Raw genomic sequence first — 6,000 nt, 5'->3', positions numbered from 1 at the left:
CTGTTTTCCAGACATTCCCTCAGGGATTACTCACAAAAAAACCTCCAGTAGCACAGGCTGAAAGATAAACACAGATGTTGCAGCAAGATTTTGCTCTGCTGGGATCCCCTTTATTTGCCACATAACTTGTTTTTCTTTTCCAAAGGCTCCACTGATATTATCACATCTGAAAGCACAGCATCTTATCCTTAACATTCTCCAATTGTGTCCAATTTTGAAATGAATAGTTGGAGAGTTTCTGAGCTTCTCCTTTCTTTTTGCTCAAGAAATATTATAGGAAATGAAATATAAAATCATATCAGCATCTAATCAAATTCCCAGCCCCTTTTCATTTTCAAAACAATCCCTACACTTAGCTGCGCAGTCTTGCTGAGATAAAATGTGGGCTGTGCAACTCCATCTCTCTGTGGGACATTATTCTATTGCTTTGATGATAGCCTTCAGACCTTCTATCGCTACCCCATGACTTAAAATACATTTGCTGCAGGGTCAGGCTTCCATCTGCTTTGCTCTTGGCAGCTGAAGTCAGCTTACTACAGAAGCAAAGGTGAGGGATGAAACAGGAAAGGAAAGCATAACGACTAAATGTTTTGTCCTTTTTGTTAGATGTGAGGTCATTTGCTGAACAAACAGCAAAACTGTCCCTGTTCTCTGCGTGGATGCCAACATGGGCCAATTGGGGAAGAAGGAAACAGGTAGTTCATAAAGAAGTCACTCCTTTGTTCTTCTGAAAAGCAAAATGTTTACACTCTTGGGCCTTGCAGGAGAAATTGGATTTGACAGAAATTGGAGCCATTTAATGAAGAAATTAATTTAAACTAAGACTGCATTTACCATTTTTCGTAAAGACTCTTCAACCTGCTATTGCTACAGCTACTTTTTGAAAGAGGAATTAAAAAAAGAAAAAAAAAAACACCATCAAAACCAACATTGATTGCTGCAGTGATGCTTTAAAGATCTAGAAATGACAACTTATCTCCCTTTTATATAAGAGATGTATTTCGTTTTTACATATCAGTGAAATGTACCCTATACTCCTATATTTTATTCAAAATTTTGTCAACTTGTGACACAAGCACTGAGATTGCTTAGCACATGTAAATTCCCTAGAATTATGGGTGTATTTTTGATTATGCTGCACATTTCTTAGTCCTAGCTGGAGTAAGTCACCCAGAACTTAGCATTACCTTGGAGTTTCTTGGCTTCCTCTAAAAGTAATGGAATTACCTGAAGATATGAGAGTCACTGGGCTGAGAACCCAGGTCTTTGGGAATCATGGAAGAGAACAGAGAAACCATAAATGTGGTTTTTAATCATAAGAACTGATAACACTAAATGTCACTGCTGCCTTTGTCCTAACAATGGCAATAAAAAATCCAAGCTTTACCACACGTACATTGCAGGAAATATATGTAAAGTTGCACAGTAAATAGAAATGGATGAAATAAGAGACAGCTTTCGCATGTGGCATGGCAAGATTTAATTCATTCAACAATTTAAGCTACTATTTTAATGATAAATATGCATGTAAAACACTGTATATGATGCAGTCTACAGTATAAAGTATGTTATGAAATATGTATGCAATTCTTTTAAGGATTAAAAGCACATCTTACAAGGCTAAGAACTCCAAAGGCGAAGGTAAGGAACTAGTAGCTTTATCTCAATTCAGACTGCGATGGCTTTGTGTGCCTTTGAAATTGCTACACTCTTCAAAGAAAAAAGAAAGTGCTTTAAGTGTTTTTCCTTCTCTTTCAGCCAGGAGCTGCATGAATGAACACAAGTTTGAGTAAAGATAGTGTTCAAAATTTTAAAATGTTATGATAAATACTGCATGACATCTGTGTAAAACAGGTGCCCACTGTACACAGGACTGTGCTTTTGTTTATGTCAGATCTCTTGAACATCAGAAGTTTCAGATTGTTCTGGAATCGGTTTTATAAATGAGGGTTGGACGACTCAAAAGTACAAAGCATAATGGCAATAGAAAACTGCATCTCAGGAGATGAACTTAAAGTCTTTTTTCTTTCTCACCCCCTCATTTTTATCTACATTTATCATTATTATCTGCATAGAGCAATAATGTTTTGAAGAAATGTCAGATTTTTGATGCCTCCATTATTTGATGTCTTTTTTCAAGACATTTTACATTTCAGAGAGTGAGTCAGGCACTTTAAATATCCAGACTGGCTGTTTATACTCTTTCCGAGCTGCATTTTTTGTCTCTAGATACAAAGTAAATTCCTTTAATGGATTTATTATCAAGAAAAAGACTCAAAAAAGCTTTAGCTTTACTCTTCTACTGTCTTGACTGCAGTTTAGCTTCTCACTCTGTGGAGGGTTTGAAAGGCATGGAAAATGTAAAAGGACCTGTGACTCTGCGCCACAATTAGGAAACACAGATTTTTCTCACAGAAACTTGTGGACTCTTCCATCATGTATCTGATGCAAAGGCTTATGCCTGCCTTGTGAGCTGCTGCTGGAGAATAAAGGGAGGACTGAGAGCCCCCACTGACACCTGTAGTGCTTGAGACCAGTGAACTCTTCCTGTCTTTCATAAACTAAGCTTTGTGTGACTTCTGAAGGCGCTTTGGATTCAAATTGAAACTGAGCTAATTTGGATTACCATTACTGCAGTGTCTATTAGACAGCATGCAACACAGTCTCTGCTATTCAAAGGTGAAGTGCTTCACCTCAATGCTTTCCCCTCAAATCACCTCTGTAGACCAAAGCTGCAGATTTGTCCTTCTGCCAAGTCTGTGAAGTTCGTAGTTTCAGAGCACTGCTGTGCTCCCATCCACCTAAAGGAAAACTGTGAGCTAACATCTTGCATTCACACCACAAGTACTGGTAGATGAAAAAAATGCACCCCTTATCTATAAAATGATTTGTTCTACGATATTTATGACACTTTTCCATCATTACCTCTTCCTAGGTTATGGTAAACCGAGATGATGCTTTATATTTCTGTATCAGTCTAGCCATGGAAAATTAGATTTAGTAAACTGAGAATCTTAATAATCTTAATGTCCTTCTCAAAGAGAAATGAATCAAATTATCATTATGATTAAATTACACATTTGTTGTTTCATAAAAACACAACAATAAATAAGTGGGGATATTGCCAGCACTTGAGACACTGCTGCAGATTCAATGACATACCAGTGAGTGGCTTGGCAAATTGCAGCTAATGTCCTCTTATAAAAAATAAATATCTATACCTTTGCACCATAGCAAATATACCTTGCAATATTAATTTCATACTGTATCCACATGATTCGTTTAAAAGCAATTAAACAATACACCAAAGCAATGTTTTTGGGTATAGGATGTGGAGCACCTATTCCTGAGACGAATGATGTGAATTTTCAGCCCCATATGGACTGAAAATAGCACTGAAAGAAATCATGGCTTGATTCCCTTGGATAAAAGTGGCCTTCTGCAATGCACTGCTGAGCTCTTTCTCTGCTGTTGTGAAAAATTTCTTTTTCACTGTCTCTAGCAGGAATTAGAGCTATAGCTTTTCAACAGCCCTTTTTTGTTGCAAAAATTACAAAGAAGGACAAATCATAGATGCTTCAAAAATAATAAGAATTCAAGGCTATTTCTGGACTATAGTGATGTGAGAATGCTTTGGTATTTTTCTAACAGAAGAAATCTAAACAGCTCTCAATTCCAGTTCTGGAGCATTAAAAAGATCACTCTACTAACTCTGTTAACACCAGCACCAAAACACTAGCTGCTAATTGGTCCCCTTTTTCCATCAAGGCCCTTACTGCAGTCCAGTAAAAGTATTTTTGATTCTCTGGAGGAATGAAGTGGGGCTGGAAAGAGGCATGGCTCTTTTGAGGAGCAAAAGAAACAAAAAGATTGGGTAAGAATTAAAAACGGGAAGAATTAGAACAGGCATGGAAAAAGATAATCAGAAATGATTAATCAGACAAAACGAGAAGATTGAGGAGGCTGAGAAAGGGACATTCTTTTAAGAATTTTAGTCATTAGAAGGGAGTTTGATATTTTTATGTGTTCTTCTTTTGCTATATTCAACACAAATGTAGCATAACTGATTAGTTATCACATTATCATTAACAACACCGGGGACCAAAGAGGGATGAATTATTCATGTAAAACCAGTACAAATAAACACTTGAGGACGTAATTTGTTTTGTATCTTCCTCTAAAAGTAGCAATTCTGTCTTTTTTTTTTACTATTCCTTTGGAGAAAAAAAAGAAAAAGAAAAAAAGGAAAAAAGTCTATTTTACAATGATCAGTGAAGCCAATCTAAGAGAAGAAAAAAAGAGCTTTACTGCTTACAAAGGAATTTCCCAGTGTGCTGAGTTAAATGCATTGCTATTTTAAAGCATTTTAGATAATGTATATCTCTGTGACATTACAGTGGCAGCCCAGTGAAAGAGCCTCTCAGCAAACACTGGTAAGCACCTACTGCATTCTGGTACCCCACTTCCAGTGCAGTTGAGCCTAATATTCCCTTTAGAACAAATTAGAGCACAAAACATGTCAAGCCTTCCTTTAAAAGCCTTGGAAACTTAAACAGAAAGCCTGTTATATCTGCGGGCTGAATTGCTAACAAAGATGCTCTGTGCTTTTTGATTTGCAGAGACGAAACATTCAGAGCACTATTAGGTCCTTTCCTAAAGCTTCGTAACTGATCATTGTTGCTCCTGTACAGCACCAATTGTGATAAATACACATAACTAATGGCAGTGAATATGGAATTCTGTAGGAATCCCACAATTTCATTTAGTTTGAATTGATATAACCAGTTATTTGTGCTTGAATCCACGGGGATCCTTTTGTGAGTATTTGCACAGCAGAAACAGATCTTTCTACCAAAGTTCTACACACAATATTTACATACAGCAGCATTGTATGGCTTACTGTTAAAGTTTTCTCTCTACCATCACACGATATAAGAGCAAATTCTTTAAAACTTGCTGATTAAAATCTGTCTGCAGTTGTAGAAAATAAAATATGTATGAACTGATTTAGCTCCATTTTGCTCAATTATCGTAATTTACAAATCAATACGTAGAACTTCATAATATGTTTTAAAAGGCCAATAAATATTTCAGATTGGCCTTAGGCATTCCTAGGAAAAATTGCAAAGGAAAAGAACTGCTGATTTCTGATTCTAAGAGGAAACACATTTCAGTCAGAAAATGAAAACTAAATGTTGATTGTGAACCTAGAGCAGCCAGCATCCACCTTGCAGCAGCCTGCGATAGCACCTAGCTCAGGTTTACATTACCTAGCTGATTTACTTTATTTTATGCCATCTTTAACAACCTTATCACTGTCAACTGATGCACGACAGTCACTCTCTGGCTCACCTTGACCAATGCACTTAGGTTTGCCATATCACGCAGATGTCTAGGACTATAGGTTTATTCCACTAATGGTGCTTACTTTCCCTGCTAGGAAACATTGACTAGCTTGGAACAAAGACTGCTTTGTGTTGTGAGCTGGGATTCAACCACTGTGTTTAATTAATAAGCAGTCTTTGTTTTGCACACAATCAGATCCTTAGCCTACTCGAGATGCAGAGCTGCTGATTTTTTAGAATGTAGATACTATAGAAGAGTAAGCAAAAGTAATAAAGTACTGAAGCTGTCAAAATGCTCCTCAGGTGAAAACAAGCCCTGGGGTCTCTCAGCCTACTTTGCAGGAAATCATGAAACTGTTAATACATTTTTTAGGCATCTAAATGCTAATATTCCTTGACACCTGCCCTGTCCTTCCTCTTCTTGTGTACTGCTAAAATACATCCTCTGCTGTATGCTAGATTTGATACAAATTAAACCACACATCTTCATGTGACAGAAATACAAGTCATGCAAGATGGGCCAAATTTAAATGAGCAGAATTATTATGATTTAAGCAGATGTTATGAAGGATGAAATCCAGGGTTCAAGCTGAGGAAGTCTAGGATGAGCTTTCCCCCCCCCCCCCCAGTCATAATGCATAGCATTACGTATTCA

The sequence above is a fragment of the Centrocercus urophasianus genome, unplaced genomic scaffold (genome assembly GCF_019232065.1).
Source record: "Centrocercus urophasianus isolate 14NV4802_14NV808 unplaced genomic scaffold, USGS_Curo_1.0 seq_17, whole genome shotgun sequence".
Lineage (NCBI taxonomy): Eukaryota > Metazoa > Chordata > Aves > Galliformes > Phasianidae > Centrocercus > Centrocercus urophasianus.
Note: the sequence above shows the minus strand (reverse complement) of the source record.